This window comes from Malania oleifera, chromosome 7 (assembly GCF_029873635.1).
Source record: "Malania oleifera isolate guangnan ecotype guangnan chromosome 7, ASM2987363v1, whole genome shotgun sequence".
NCBI lineage: Eukaryota > Viridiplantae > Streptophyta > Magnoliopsida > Santalales > Ximeniaceae > Malania > Malania oleifera.
The window spans coordinates 76321046-76339108 of record NC_080423.1 but is presented as its reverse complement, the minus strand read 5'-3'; positions in this window follow the sequence as shown (position 1 = coordinate 76339108).

The window sequence follows — 18063 nt, the reverse complement described above, 5'->3', positions numbered from 1 at the left end:
CGCTCTTCACTCCTCTTCTTTTTATGATTTTGCGGCGGATTCTCGCCCAATTGAAAATCCGAAAACACCACTAGACTCCATTCTCCGCCACCGATATATCTACCAAAGTGAATTTGTTGTAAGAGCAACGTGGGCATATCTCTTGGGGTAACGCAAATTCTCATTCTTAGCTCAATTTTTCTTAAATTTTAAGTCAAATTGACGATCGAATACCACCAAAAGAATCTAGGGATGATTCTCTACAAATCTAGCGGAGCGGATTTCTCGTGGGATCGTTGTAGGAATAGCCCCAAAACTGGAATAAATGGGTTATTTAGAAATTAATTGGTATTTAATTATTGTAATTGGGGAAAGGTTAAAATTAATAATATTTTATTGGGGTTGATTTGATTGAATCAGGGTTCAGGTGAGCGCTGCGGGCATAATCTTGGGAGCTCTGCAGACGTGGTTCAGGGAATCATGTAAGGGGGAATAAAATTATATCAATATTTTATTAAGGTGAACCAATTATTTACGAGCATATGTAATTTATTATTTATCTATATGATTTTCAGAATAACCTGATTACTGGAAAAATGATGATTTTGGTTTAAGGTTATATTTGGGGATAATTGCTTATGATATTAAAACCGTGTGATTTGAGAACAATTTCTTTCTAATAAATTGAATATGAATTTCTGTGGTATTTGGGCTTACATGAGGGGTTTTTTAGAATGATTATGACATGATGAATGAATTTTTATGTTTGACTCCTATGTAGGAATGTATTGATATGTTGGATACCTGTGTGGCAATGTATTGATGCGTCTGTGTGAACTAACTGGTGTGGTTATTCATATGCATCTCAATGTAACGTTGGCATGAGGAGGTTGTTATATTGCCTAGATATAAATCATGATATTACGTTGGCAGGTCGAGGAGCTCGTCATATTGTCATTTATATAGGGTAGGACATTTGCAGGTTAAGGAGCTTGTTCTACTGATGTACGACGGGTAGGTCATGGGGATTGGATACTGGTGAATAGTGGTGCCTGTGTGGGCCACGTGTCGCGGAAGTTGGAGTGGTGTCTGTGTGGGCCATGTTATATCTTGTGTGGATAATGGCGCCTGTGTGGGCCATGTTATGCATCCTGTGTGGATGGTGGCACCTATGTGGGCCATGTTATGTACCTTATGTGGGTAGTGGTGCCTGTGTGGGCCACGTGTAGATAATAAGTATGTAGGTGCTTGTGTGGGCCACGTACTGACATGTACGCAGTTGCTCTATGTGGGCCACGTACTGAGGACATTGAAAGATGAAGTATGAGATGCATGACTCCTATGCGGATGTGTTGTGCGCATGTGAATTTAATTATAGCATAAAAATAATGGTATAACATATTGTGAATGCATGTGTGTGCATGCGGCGAGGTAAACATACCACCGGGGGCTTGTTGAGAAAGGCGAGTGCTTTGTTAGGTAGTTTCTTGGTATCAGTGCAAAGGGATGCTACTTGTATGGGTGGGTAGACATCTCGATCCTCGGAAACCTTTGCCTTTAAAATAATAAAGATGTGTGTACTGGCGGCGAGGTAATACTTCACTTGAGGGCTTACTGAATAAGGTGAGTGCTCTGGTAGGTAGTTTTAGTACCAGAGCAGAGGGAAGCTACTTGTATGGGCGGGTAATGTTCCCTATCCTTGGGGACTTTCGCCTGCATAAAAATTATGTACTTGTGCATATTGGATGTGTGTATGATATTAGATGTCGGGGATGTTATTAATGGTACATTTTTTTAGTTGTTATTGATGTTATGTGAGAAGCAGTTTATTTTGATATGTAAGTATTAAAACTCAGTCATCACACACTGTTATAATTTATTCCACCCTTACTAAGAAGTGTCTCACTCTAGTGGATTAACAATTTTTCAGGTTCTTCTGAAGACCGGGTTCGAAAGCCTTGGCTAGGATTGTATTTGGTGATTTCTTTTTGGAGTATTGTGAGATACTGGTATATATATATATAGAGATGTATTTGTACTGGGTTATGTTTTAAATACTGGTTGTGGATATGGATATCTGGATGTTGTAGTGTTCGTTTTTGGGTTGTTATATAGAATTTTGGTATTTATTTGAGGTTATTTATTTATGTTCCGCTGCGTGCATGTTAATTATGGTATCAGATACAGGTGATTGGAACACGTGGTACTCGGGCCCCACTTAGCGGGTTTCGAGGCATCACATACACACTGTAAATAATTTATTCTGTCTTACTAAGATGTGTCTCACCCAAATATCTAATATTTTAGGAAACTGTGACAGACCAGGTGATAGAGTTGTGAGATAGAGGGAGCTGGTACCCTGATAGACAGGGTGAGTGCTATGAGTTAGGGATATATGTTCCCCTAGAGTATTTTGTGGATTTTTGGGAATGTGTTAGACATGTACATATATATAGATGTATAGAACTTTGGTTAATTGTATTCTGGATGATTTGTAAATGTTGACTTCTGCTGTTAGGTTTGTTTGTATGAGATAGACTGATTACCCGATACCCTATTTCGAGTCGGGTTATGTTGATATGGTACTAGAGTTTGTGATGTGGCAGATGTTTGATTAATATGTTTTATATATATAATGGTGTGAAAATCAGGGCTTCACACATGACCTGTTGAGCTAAACCCTGTAGCACTGAAGTAGAATCAATGCCGCCCTCATTAGGAGCCCCCATATTGTTACCTCCTCCAGCACTCACGTTGTTATCTCTGGGGTCCATTCTAAATATAGGACAAAAATTAATTTAGAATCCCGATACCGTAACACGATCAGTACAACCATTTAACTAAGAAACTATAAATGCACAATAGTCACATACAAGAATACTTAGGCTTTCCTTTAAGGACATCCCCTGCACCAATAAACTAGTTTAACTTCCATGTTCCCAATTTAACTTTCATTCTCACTGCTCAGACACAAACAGTCGACGATTTTCCTGAGAGTCCTAAAACCGTTAACTTTTGGAAATACCAAAAGCGTGTTTTGATGAAATTGTCGACGGATTGTGAATGCCATAGAAAGTCGTAGATGGTTTGCCCCGTGAATGCTTCACCAAATCCCTCTTTTTATATAAGTTACTCATTTCAAGAAATGAACCTCTAATCATTCATATAATTTCAACACCTCAAATACTAAACTACAAATATCCTAGTATTATGAATGGTGGCTTAATTCTTATAAAGACTAGTTTAGGAGAAGAATATAATGCAGCCTTACGAGAGAAAAACCGTCAATGGTTCGTCATGGATTTTATGAAACTTTCGACTATTTCAGGAAATCCAAGGAAACCCTCAGCGAACTTCTACTTCCAACTGCGATACAGAATCCAAGATTCTAATTTGCTTAGTGTATTTTACTCCACTATGCATCCTATACCCGACCCGCCTTACAACACCTAGCCTGCCCATTCCTACCCTCCTTATAATTCATACCTGTACTCTAGTACTATTATCCGTTAAAGTCTATAGAACCTAGCAACCTAGGCTTTAATACCACAATTGCAATGCCTTGAACCCGAGACTAGGGTCTAGAGTGCCACATAGGAGTAAATATACTCTCTGATACCACAATCGTAATGATCCGAACCCCGTGGGGTCCAGGATGAGACTTTCCATATATTAATCCAATCCAAGTAGCGGAAATGACATATGTGACGACCTGCTTAATTTTCACATTTTTTTTTCTCATAATATAACACAATATTACAAAACTCAGCAGATTATATTCCAACTAAACTCGTGGGTACCAGGGATACATCAGAACACATAACAGAAGCCTAAGCAGCGAGAAACATATAATCATATACATAAATATAAAATCATCCACCACAATACCAGAGTTACTAAAATCACTGTATTTATATACACAGTACACATCCCAAAAGATATCTTAGGGCCATCTCATAAAATACATCCGACCCTATTAAAACACTTACCCTTCTAGAAGGGCAGATCGATAGTACTTGATCAGTGAAGCTTTACCCGCTCTTCTATCAGGGGCTCCTGAAATGTTTATAAAATTTTGGGGTGAGACACCTCTTAGTAAGGGAAATAAACTAACACTAGTGTGTGGCAACATTAGCATTTATGTGATGTACATATAATCATAAACATAACCAATAAAAAAAATATATACATCATTTCTGGGAAAATATGTATAATCAACATGACAAAACATAATGGTTTCCATAGCATAATTCATCTGATATAAATAATAATACAAAAACAATCCTGGTAGGTTAGCTGGTTGTTGTCATGCATTACCCCCACATGACTGGATTGTATGGCCCGAAGGCGGGACTTGACAATGGTTGGCCGACCACTGCCAAGTCAAGAGTACAGTTTGTAAGTCTGATGGGTCTGCCAGACCTGGTCCGTACACCAAAGGCGCTCACACACTTCTTAAAAACCACATCGGCCATCCAATCTCACACCACTCCATAAAGTGGCGTTAACACAAATATCATGATCATGATGACCATGGACACATAGCAACGGTACTGTGCAAGTACTATCCTAAACCAAGCCAACCAGCATATAACATATACTGAAGCTGTGATACATGGATATTTCATATCATTAATTATCAAATCAATCATATCATTTTGCATATATATGTATATCATGAAAATCATCGGCCCGTACGCCGATATTTTATATTTTACTATAGCTCGGCCCGTACGCCGGCAATTCATATCCATAACTCAATTCATACGCTGGCAAACCACATCCATAGCTCGGTCCGTACGCCGGCAAATAATATACATAGCACGGCCCGTACGCCGGCAAATCATATCCATAGCTCAACCCGTACGCTGGCAAATTATGCACATAGCTCGGCTCGTACGTCAACAAATCATATCAAAATCTCAGCCCATATGCCAGTTTTTTATTATAAATTCCGTATCATTAATACATTCTCAGAAAACAGTATTTCATAACAATTTCTAATCATGCCACACGAAACAGGTTTTTCATATATCTAACATACCATCATTTTCAGCAGTATTTCCCAAATATAAATCATATATAAATATATTTATTTCCTTGAAATCAAATGCTATAATATTATACATACTTTTCATAAAATACTAGTTTAGTTTATCCCCTTACCTGATTCTTGAAAAGCCCCTAAGAAAATCTGTCCTATACCCGCAGGGTTCCCTACTCAACACCTTGAAAACAACATTCCCTAGAACTAAAGTTCGGTATTACTACGCATACTATGCTTTCTACAACTGTCAAATAGGAAAATACTGAGTAGAAAGCCTTACCCTGGATTTGTGATGTTTTCCAACTCAGCCCCACCGACGAACCGCTCCAACAGACTTGCAGAGAACTTTTTTAGGAGCGTCGTGGTGGCTTTAGAACGTCGAACCGGTGGAAATTCGGCCCAAAATGGATTTTAGGCCTATTTAAACTGTGGCCTTCGTCGATGAGCCACGTCATCTCGTCGACAAGGCCAAGAAGAAGACTCGTCAACGAATCTCAACCCTCGTCGATGAATTTCAGACTTCCAAAAATCCTCTCTCGATATCTTCTTGTTGACGAGATGGAACTTCGTCGACGAGATCTTGAAGAACCCTCGTCGACGAAACCCCTGTGTTCGTCGACGAGGCCTAGAAAATTTCTTGGGATTATCCCATCCAAAACGCGTTCATCGACGAAGTCCACTGCCTCCTTCTGTTCTTGTTTCCATTTTCCTTTCTTTTATTATTTAAATACCATTATTCTTCGGGTCGTTACAACATAAATCTCGAATACTACACCAGAGTACTAAATCATCACAAACATATAGGTATCTCCAAATAACAATATTACAACCCAAAAGATATAAAAACATCCTAAATTTAGTATTTTACAAACACTCACTCTAAACTATATAATCTCACCCCTTCCCAAAGCTCGCTAAGCTGGATTTCCTGTAGGTCCTAAAAAGTTGAAATATTTGTTAGGGTGAGACACCTCTCAATAAGAAGGAATAAATTATTATCAGTGTGTGGCTAACATGAGTTTTAGTATGCACAAAATACCTCCATTAATTTAACTTTGAATAAAAGTGCTTTTATAAGATGTAACTCACACCTATATAATTAAAAATACACATTTTCCTTCAAAACAAAATTCTCATCTCAATAATAGCCCCATTTACAAAAACCTACAAATATGCATAGAAGAACTCCTCATTTGGACTAACAATGTAACGACCCAAATAAAAATGGTATTTAAATAATAAAGAAAGGGAAATGGAAACCAAAAACAGAAGGAAGCAGTCGACGACATTGAACTTTGGAAGGAATAACGGAAAGGGAATTAGCAGAGCTTCGTCGACGAATATAGGGGATTCGTCGACGAAGGCTTAAGAAAATTCGTCAACGAATACAGAGATTCGTCGACGAAGAAATACCGAGATGGGGGTTTTGAGCCGAATGAATTTCGTCGACGAGGACTGAATTTCGTCGACGAAATTAATGAAGGATTCGTCGACGAATGACGTGGCTCGTCAACGAAATCCCCTGTTCTATAAATATGGGAAAATTCGGATTTTACTTAAGGATTAAGAAATTTATCCTCTCTCTCTCTTCTCTTCGGTTCTCCCTCTTTCTTTCATCGATTTCGGGCCAAATTTACGCTGGATTGACAATCCGAAGTCACCACGACGCTCCTAGGGAAGTTCTCTTCAAATCTGCTGGAGCGGATCGTTGGTGAAAGTTAGGTGGAAACTATTCCAAATCCAAGGTAAGGCTTTTTACTCAATATTTGGATTTGTGACAGTTGAGAAAAGTGTTATACGCTTAGAAATACTGAACTTTAATACTGAGAGTTTTCATTTTTCAGGGTGTTGAGTTAGGAACCCTGTGGGGGCGGGGCAGTTTTATTAGGGGCTTTCTAGGAATCAGGTAAGGAGATAAACTAAGCTAGTTTCATTTTGAGAAAATGCACGTATATGTATATATAGCATCTGGTTTCAGGAAAAATAAATATATTTATATATATATATGATTTATATTTGTAAAATACTGTGAAAATGATGATACGTTGAATATGTGGAAAATCTGTTAGTGTGGCATGAGTATAAAATGTTATGAGATACTGTTTCTGGAAATGTGTTTATGATATGGATTTTTATGATGAAAAACCGTCGTATAGGCCGAGATTTTTATGTGTATTGCCGGCGTACGGGCCGTGCTATGTGGATATGTTTTGCTGACGTACGAGCCGTGCTATGTGGATGTGATTTGCCAGCATACAGGATGTGTTATGATTTGCCGGTGTACGAGCTGAGCTATGATAAAATGTGTAATACCGGCCGACGATTTTCATGATATACGTATATGTGCAAATGATATGATTGATTTGATAATTAATGATATGAGATATTCATGTATCACGATTTTAGTATATGTATATGATATCAGAATCTGGTTGGCTTGGTCTAAGCTAGCACTTGCATGGTACCATTGCTATGTGTCCATGTTCTTCGTGATCATGATATTTGTGTTAACGCCACTGTATGGAGTGGTGTGAGATTGGATGGTCGATGTGGTTATTAAAGAAGTGTGCTGTGATCACCCCTGGTGTACGGACCAGGTCTGGTAGACCCATCAGGCCTATAGACTACTGTTTGACTTGGCAGTGGTCGGTCAACCATTGTCAGGTCCCGCCTTCGAGCCACACAATCCAGTCATGTGGGGGTAACACATGACAACAGCCAGCTGACCTACCAGGATTGTTTTTATGTTATTATTATTGTATGAGATGAGATATGTTTATGAAAATGCAGTATGTTTTGCCATGTTTTGATATATATATATATATGTTTTCCAGATTTGATGAAACAGTACTGAATATGTTATGTATGATATATGTAGAAAACATAATACTCATGTTGCCACACACTGGTATTAGTTTATTTCTCTTACTGAGAGGTGTCTCACCCCTAAATCTTATTAACTTTTCAGGAGCCCCAGATAGGAGAGTGGGAAAAGCCCCGATAATTTAGTACATTTATCTGCCCTTTTGAAGGGTAAGTTTTTGTAGGGACAGTTAGATTTTATGGGGAATGTCCCTAGACATGATTTTTGGGATGTATATACTGAGAAACAGTGATTGTAGTAACTCTGGTATTGTAATGCATGTTATGATGAGATGTATATGATTATATGCTTTCTGCTGCTTAGGCTTCTGCTAAGTATATTCTGTTATATCCCTGGTACCCACGGGTCCAGGTGAATGGTGACCTGCTGAGCTAGAATGTATGACGTTGATATTATTATTATAAAAAAAAAATGTGAAAAATGAGCAAGTCGTGACAAACAACATGTTTAACCCCCATAACGGTTGTGCGGTTCGAAGATTTAACTTAACCTTGGTTGACCTACCACCAAGTTAAGTCAAAGTAAATCATTTGTAAGTCCGATTTGCCTACTGCATCCTGGTCCAGACTCTAGGAGGGTCCACAACTCTTCTCAGGCCAATTCGACTTTTCATGCCTACACTTCCAAAATAGTGTGACTGCACTAATATTTCTCTCTAGCTACGGTACCGATCTTTCATCACACCTGGTCCATCAGGGTTCTTAAACCATATATTGCAATTTACATAATAAAACGGATAAAATGATCTCATTTTCTCAACACATGATTCACAATAACTTTTCCAGAATTTTTCAACAATCCCCGCGATCGGTATAAAACTGTCAAATTCACAATATGCACGTTATTCTCAACCATTCAAGAAATCAGTATATCACCATATCGTTCACATTATATTACCAAAAAAATATCAATAAGCTTTAATTATACAATAAATGAAATACTCTCATGCCACACAATTTGAATGTTAAATCACACTTTAATAAACTACCGAAGAAAACATGTCATAATATACTAGGTATATTTTTCTAAAAATAAAGGTATAATCACCTTTACAGTTTTAATTTAACTCAATATTTATATATATATCCCAGAAAAGGAGATGACCAACCCTACTCACTTTATTTCTTCCCAGATACATGTTTAATAAATCAAAATCACTAATTTCATATGCCTGATTCATTCAGAAAATCTGATATAATATCCCTATATTCATATACTCACATATAAACAAGTTTAATCGGTTCAAATTCCAAAATTGATTGAAATAATCTATTCCTTTTACCTAATACTGAAGATAGGCCTACCAAATTCCCGAAACCGAGTCTGCAGCTTTTGGGAAACAGAACCCGAGTTTCCTTAAACTTGACCAAGGAGAGAGAAGCCAGCAAGCCGAGAGGGGACAGAGATGATTGGAGAGCAAGAGAGAGACCTAGGAGAGCTTAGGAAAGAGAGAGACACGAGAGAATGAGAGTAGAGAGAGAGAGAAAGAGAACCCAAAACCCTAATTTGTGTGTGTGTGTGTGTGTGTGTGTGAGAGAGAGAGAGAGAGAGAGAGAGAGAGAGAGAGAGAGAGAGAGAGAGAGTTATAATAAAAAAAATATAAGCTTCCTTAACTTATAAACCCTCAGCCCGCACAAAACCGTCGATGGTTTTCCTGAAACCATCAACGATTTAATCTCATACCAAACCAATTTTTCCATATTCTTGCATAAAGGTTCTCGATTGTCTGAAACCATCGACGGTTTCCCTGAGCTCCCTGAAACCGTTGGCAGTTTGGTCTTGTACCAAACCAAATTTATTATTTTTATTTTTCGGGTCCTTATACTAATACCTTCCCCTCATGTAACCAAACTCCCGATCTCTACTTTGGTATACGTAGACCGATTCTACCCTTAATTGGGTAGTAATCAAGTGTTCTAACCACATTCCAAAAGGTTATTAGTGACTCCACCCTCCATTTTTCCCAAAAATATCAAAACCGCGTTTTTATTTTGCCCACCCCGAGGCACATTCGCTCCATGGGAACGTCACGACATTAGCATGAAAAGATATTTTCATTGCTCATTTTCTAAATTTAGACAATTACATTCATATTTGAGTATTAAGCCTTTGACTATTTTATCATTTATGTTAAGTAATAAAAATAGTTAAATATTTTCCTAATTTAATTATTTACATACGTAATCGTGAATTCCCATTTAGTTAGTTCAAAAATCCAATAATTCAAAGAAGTTGAGTCACCTTCCCTTCATTGTGTTTATTTGATGAATTTTCAAAATACTAAAAGTTTGTAACTTAATTATTTGTTTTTATAATTTAAGATTGCATTATTTGAGTCTTCAATATTTCAATTCAATCCTATCAAAATCGATCGTGAGCTTAATTTTTTTCAAAACTTAAAATGTTATTCTTGGAAAAAAAATTTCTGACTTGTGCTCTTTGGCGCTAACCCTTGAGCTTCTTCACTCCAAAATTCAAATTTAAAGTATAATGAGAAATAATACACTTAGTTGGTAACCCCAACAATCTTGCAAGTGTTTTTCTATAAATACTTACAGATATTGTTTAGAGAGACAATAATTTTGAGAAAGAGAAACAAAAGTAAGAGTAACCATATTGCTAAAAGATCACCTAAGAGCTATAAATTATAGAGTTAAGTTATTCCATCTCATAAAAACTTGACCTAGAAAGATCTTCCTCATAACAACACTATGCTAAGATCATTATACAGAAACTAAGAGCTGATTCATATTCTAATTATATATTTTGTTATTGTTCCTTTTTTATTATATTGATCTTTATATTCTCATATATACATGCTGAAAGATTTGTTTTCTTTTATCTCACCAAGTCATTGAGAATTTATTTAGAATAAGATAAGACGTTGATCACCTCTCTTGATATTTGGTAGAAAGATAAACACTTTTCATTAGGTTTCAAAATTTTAGAAATCTCCTTTGAGATTTCAACAATCCCACATATCTTTTCCTGAGTTTTGCTAAAAAGATAGAAGTCTCCTATTATATTTAGTAGAAAGAAAAATTTTTTTATGCATATAAGTATTCCAAAAATCAAATGTCAAGGGGATGTCTATGAGATTTTTAAGATCTCTAAGAAGGAGGTTTGTGGAAATTTTAAAATCTTAAAAGAGGTCAGTGTCTTTTGCCCATTTATTTATGATTGAATAAGAAAAGAGACTAAGATTTTTGGATTATATTGTTTTATCTCATTTGTATCACTCTCTAATGAACAATGAGTTTATTCAACAAGGGTTTCTACTTAAACTAGGATTGATAGTCTAAAGTGCCTTCTAGCACTACTTGTATGAGGACTTTCTAGCCGAGTGAGTCTAGTATTCGAAGAGATATTCAATAGGTCGTTTGAAGTGCATTCTTGGACTTAGTATGATACTATTATTCAGTAGTAAAATCTCAAGTGGTGACATTTTAATCGGGTTGATTCCGTGTTTGATTTCGTGGTGTCTCTGGAATCGAAGATGCATGTAAAGGGAGAATGGAAGGAGTTTATCAAAGTGCAGATTAGATGTAGAGAAGTGTTCGATTATGGGTTAGTTTTATTGCTGAGAGCACCAATTCTTTTCAAAAATTAAAGAAATCAAACATTAAGATTTTGAATGAGTTTCAAATTAAGCATTAGGGAGTTTGCGATAGGTCTGGAAAAATTATTTCATGGGTTAAATCTCCAGTAAGGTGGATAAAACTTAATTGTGATGAGAGTTGTAGGGGCAATCCGGGTACTTCAGGAGGTGGAAGAATTATTCGGGATTGTCATGGCATGGTAAAAGCAGTTTTTTTCAAGTTATTTTGGCAATGGTATGAATAATAGTGCGAAATTAAAAGCAATCAAAGAAGGAATTTGTTTGTACAAACGTTTGCATTATTTTAATATGATTATTGAAAGTGACTCGCGAATTGTAGTTGATTGGATTCGGAAAGGTAGATGTACTTTGTGGTATCTTTGGGAATTTTGGGAGGAACTCGTGGTGGAGTTAGAAAGAATGAACGTCATGGTGATGCATCAATATAGGGAAGACAATAGTGTGGCTGATTTTCTTCCTAAAGAAGGAGAAATGAGAAATAATGTAATTTTGCAAAGAACAACACATTCTACCATGTTATCTGAAAGGTATTCTTCGGATATATAGGTGGGGTATCGTTTCCGTTCGTCGTTAGTTTAACTCTAGAGTTTCGTTTGATGTATTTTGTTTTGAATTTGGTTGTGTTTATGTTTTTATCTTCTTTGTTAGTTATGTTTTGTTTTGTTGTCCTAGTTAGTTTGTGAGGGTTATCATGTACTCTCACTTTTGTTTTATCTTGTAACCATGGTATTCTTCCACCAAAAGTGAGAGTATATTAATAAATAAATGGAGGTGCCGCCCTCTTTTTTTTAAAAAAAAAAAAATCTCAAGTGGTGACATGATGAGTTGATGTAAGTCTAGTATTAACCAAATCATGGAAAATGATTAATTAAAAAACTATGCTTGGAAAATAATAATAAATGTGCCAATATGGTCTCCAATCTCCACCAAGTCACGCTCTCTACTTTATGGAGACAGACATAGCGTGGTATGCACATTTATTTTAATTTAACATTTTATAATCTACAATCCTACTCTCTCTCTCTCTCTCTCTCTCTCTCTCTCTCTCTCCTTTTTAACAGTTAATCATATAATTGAATTTAAAATAATTTTGAGTTAAAAGTTATTAATTTAAATCAAACCTTCATAACTCATTTTAAATTATTTAAAATGCAAATATCTGAATAATTGTTCAAAAAGAGTTAGCAAGTAAATCCAATATTTTTTCGCGAATCAAGTCATTAGATAAATCAAAAAAATTATGAAGTTAAATTACCCATCCATCTCATTCTTTCTTATATTGATTTCGAAAAATTTTAACTCAAATGATTAATTGAAAATTCAAAACGATGTTTGGAAATGAAGAATGAATTGAATGCACCAGCCCGGTCTCAGTCACGTCGCTGCGGAGGCTCAGGCTGGCGTAGCATATCGGCATGGCATGCACGTCCGCCTTCGACTCTTCACACCATCTTTCCCAAGCTGTATCTCTTTTCTTTTGTTATTAACTTTAAAAATGCCAGTGTTCTTGGAGTGCATCCCGTCTGGATGACACGGTGGGAATAGCGTAATGTTGGTTGGGTCTTTGATGAGCAACTAGAGTTGACTTCTGATTTGTATGTATGGTCGTTCCTCTTGATTTTCTTTTGCGACTTTTTATCCCTCAGCTTGGACCGTTTGCTTTTCATAGGTTTGCTCAGTCCTTGGCTTGCGCTTAATTTTCTTCTCTCCTCCTACGACTCCTTGGTTCTTGGCAAGCACTTGACACAGTCGGGAACGACTTTCGGTCTTTATTTTAGTACGGTGATTTCTTAAAATTTTAAAGTTGTATTACTTGAACGGTGGTTGCCCCTAGTGGGGGCCTTGTCCAGGTTGTCATAATGGAGGAAGGAAAAAAAAAAACAATGATGGTCTCTCTCATTGTCATAGGCTGATGCCGCGACTAGGTAAGCTTGTGTTCACAATTAATGTCTATGCAGGGTCCACATCATGTTAGCTCAAAATATTATAAACGCATGATGAGCAATACTTTTCAAGTATTTTGAGCATTCAACTCATTCATTGGAAGAATGGTCCTGCTCCTCTGTTTTTCTTTACTTGAATATTGAAGTCTTAATTTAAAAATTGTTGAACATGCAATATGCAAAATCTTGATTAATTTGTTAATCAACTAAGTGTTTGTGTCATCTTTGTACGTCCTTGAGATACGATTGCTTGACTGTGGAATTTGTTTGGACGCATGGCAAGTAAGGCGAGTCACTTACTGCAATGTCATCTTAAGAATTACAATGGAAGGTTGCCTACTCATCAAACGAGGTTGTGAAGTTGTGACTCATATTCAGAGGATATATACTTAAATATTGTTACAAATTAGAGTCATGATGTAATACAACTATATATCATATGACGATATAGTATGTTAGAGTCATAGTGTAATATATATCATATGAGGATACTATACGGTATGTTAGAGTCATGATGCAATACAACTGTACATCATATGAAGATATTTTGGGATTTCATATGAAACTATATATACATATTTTAGTTAAGGGGTGAAACAAGGCAAGATAGTTTTTTATTGCTAGTGAAAACTGCGTAGGGACTCGGTGGACGTAGCCATATTGCCAAACTACGTAAATTTGTGTTAGGGACTCGGTGGACGTAGCCATATTGCCAAACTACGTAAATTTGTGTTATTCTTCTCTCTTTGATTTTTCTTTAATTCTCATATGCGTTGTGTGTGCGTGCATAATTTTAGCGATTTGTTTCTCAGTAATTGGTATCAGAGTCGACTATTTGTATTAGGCTCGAGTGTTCATGTATGTGTTCATGCGGATGTTAATCCCGTATAAGAGGAGCGATGGATCCTACATATGAGTGGACTCTCGTGGTTTCATGTTCTTTCCTGTGGTTGAGTAATGACTCTTGATTCATTACATGACATGAATCTCAACAATTTGTATCAAAGCATGAGGTTCGTGCTTGTTTTTCTAGAATTTGCATTTAGATCACAACAAGGATTAGAAGGGGGGGGGGAGAGAGAGAGAGAGAGAGAGAGAGAGAGAGTTAAGGCTGGGATTTGCAAGGAATTGCTGATCAATCTTTGAAATCAATCTTCTGCAAATCCTAAAAGCCAACCCTAATTTTTTGCACAGACATGGCGATAGAAGATCACGAATATTTCTTGACAACGACTCTGAGGGACATGGACTCCAGCAAGGACATGTTGGATAGAGTGTTTGCAAAGCGAGGGTGCTGCTTCTGGTTCCCCCATCTCAGCTTCGACCAGGCTGGTGTCGTCGAGCCTAACCAGTATAAGAGGATCAAGATGGTAGAGAAGGAAGAGGCATGGTGGACTAGAAGGTGGAACACACTCTTGAAACTCAAGGAGTAGTCAGAGATCGTTGTTGCAAGTGGAACTGTAATAACCTAAAGAATAATATTATTTTAATAATAAAGAGAGAGGAAAATAAAAATAGGAATAGAAGGAGGTCATAGACTTTGTCGACGACATCGCACTTTGGAGATAATAATAATTATAATAATTTCAGGAAAATTGCCAAGCTTCTTCAACAAATACAGGGTTTCGTCGATGAATATAGGGTTTCGTCAACGAAGGTCTTTAGGAATTCATCGACAAATATAGGGATTCGTCGATGAGAAAATACCGAGAGACGGATTGGGCTACTTTGAATTTCGTCGACGACTAAAGGGATTCGTTGACGAATCTGCCCCTATAAATAGTGGAAAACCGGATTTTTATTCATTTCTCACGTCGCTCTCTCTCTCTCCTCTCTCTCTCCTACGAACTTTCTCCCTTCTCTCTTCGATTCCGGCCCCGCCAGTCGCCGGATCGATGATCCGAAGCTACCACGACGCTCCTGGTGAAGTTCTCTGCAAGTCTGCCGAAATAGATCGTTGGTGAAACGGAGTTGGAATTCATCCCAAATTCAGGGTAAGACCTTTTAGTCTATTTTGGCCTTCAGGCAGTTATAAGAAATGATATAGGCGAAGAAATACTGATATTTTGTTCTGACGAATGTTGTTTTCAGGGTGTTAGATAGGAGGCCCTGCGGGTGTTAGGTTAGTGTACCATAAGGGCTTTTCAGTAAACAGGTAAGGGAAATATGCTATGCTAGGAAATTTTAAAATATTATACAGTTTATTAAATTATGAAAATTATGTATTAAAGTATGGTGTGGCTTGAGAATATGAATATAGTATGGAAATATGAATTATGAATTTCAGTACTATGATTTTTATGAATTTCAGTATTCATGATTTTATGAATTTTAGTACTATGATTATACAGATTTCAGTATCATGATTATATAGATATCTCAGTACCATGATTATACGAATTTCAGTATTATGATTATGCAACTTCAGTGTTATGATTATATAGATCTCAGTATTACGATATATGAATTACAGTATAATTTATGTAATATCATGGTATTACGGTTATTTCAGAATCATGATAAATCAGATAGTTGTATATATAGAGATATATTATGTAGTACCAGACCCTGTTGGACCATACAACAGAGCACGGTACCGTTGCTACAGATATTATGTTATATTATGAGTGCAACCACCTATTTAGATAATACGTGGTAGTGGGTCGATCACCTAGGCCCTTGACGTGGACAGACTCCCCATCAGATATGGGTTAAGGTGGGCAGATCAGACCGATGGAGTATACTGATTTATTCCTGGTTGGCCAATCAGGGTAAATCCCACCTACGAGCCACACAACCCTGTCGTAAGGGGTTAAATCATGACACATGGTTATCCACAGGGAAAATTCTCAGTTACTATCACATATATACAGGTTTATAGAAACAGGGGACACACCTATGTATACTAGAATTATTTTGAATAGTAATCTACAATATTGTTATGTTAAGCAACCTGGAAAGGGTGGGGTATCTTATTACTTGTAGTGTACTTTCATTTTCAGTCATACATGATTATAGGAAAACAAATTTTCATAATATTGTAGCTCATTTGTCACACACTAGTAATAGCATGTTTCGTCTTACTGAGTGTTGGCTCATTCCAGTGTTGAATCATTTTTCAGGTGATCTGGGTAGGCGAGCAGACCAGGCTCGCAGATAGAGGAGCTTCAGTAGTGCCCTGTCAGTGAAGTGAGTATTGTGGAAGTATTTTATATAACCTTAGCTAGTTAATGGTGTTTTTGGGGATACTGTTATGTTTGTATATTTTGGGAAACATTTTAAAACTATGGTGTTGTATAAAATGATTTATGGTTATGTTTATATGATTTATGTTTTTTGCTGCTTAGGCTAATGTTATGGTATTAGAGTATGTAGAATGTCATAGTAAAAAAAAAAAATCATGGAAATTAAGCAAGTCGTTACAGGAAGACCTTCATTCTCTAGTTCAACAAAAACAACTCTAGCGGGTCTAGGCAAGAGAAATTACAGCACAATCCTTTGAGTTGCTCCCTCAATTTCAAAGAGGGGCTAAGGAATAACAATATTTTGCATGAGGACGTAGGGTATTGTGATTTTTTGTCATCCTATACATTGATTTTGGCATCCGTGTAAATATCCATGGATCTCAGTAAGGACAGACTGACGTTCACGTGATGGGAACATGGTATGATAGAGAAGATAGACCCTGAAACATTGTGCCACGGTTTTGTTGAATGAATATTGTTCAACTTTAGGTGGATGTATAGGTTTGAAAACTCCAGAAGGGTGAATATTTTCCAAGGTGAAGATTGTTGAATTGTAGTTCATATTTAGAGGGTATACACTTGAAAGTAGTTACAAATTATAGTCATTGTACAATACAAATGCATGTTATATGAGGGTATAATATAGTATGTTAGAGTCATGATGCAATACTATTGTATATCATCATATGAGAGTACGATATAATATATTAGAGTCATGAAGCAATATAAATGTATATCATATGAAGGTATTTTGGGGTTTCATATGATGATATATATACACATTGTAGCCGAGGGTTGAAGCAGACCAAGGAAATTTTTTATTGATGATGAAAATTGGGCAGGAACTCCATGTTCATAGGCTTATTGTCGTACCATGTAACTTCATGTTCTTCTTTTCTCTTTTATTTTTCTTTAATTTTCGCATTTGTTATGTGTGCCTGCGTATTCTTAGGGAGTTATTGTAAGGAATCTAGGAATAGCAATCACACACAAGTAAAATAAATAAGCAAAAAAAAGAACACTAGATTTACATGGTTCAATCTAATTAGACCTATGTCCATAGAGCACACCAAATTTACTATTACCTAGGAGAAGAGGAGGAGACACGCACTCAACCCAACTCTTCTCACACTTTTCTCTCGCTCACCTTCAGCACTCTCACACTCCTCGCTCACTCACTTGCTTGCATATTCACACACAAATACTCTCATTATATAGATACATAGGATGATAGTAAAAGGAAGAGATTAATTGTGATTTAATGGGATGAATTTGGAACGCGGTATTATCATTTCAATGCAAGAAAACTGGCTCCTCCGCGACTCTCATTCTCATCTGTAGCTCAT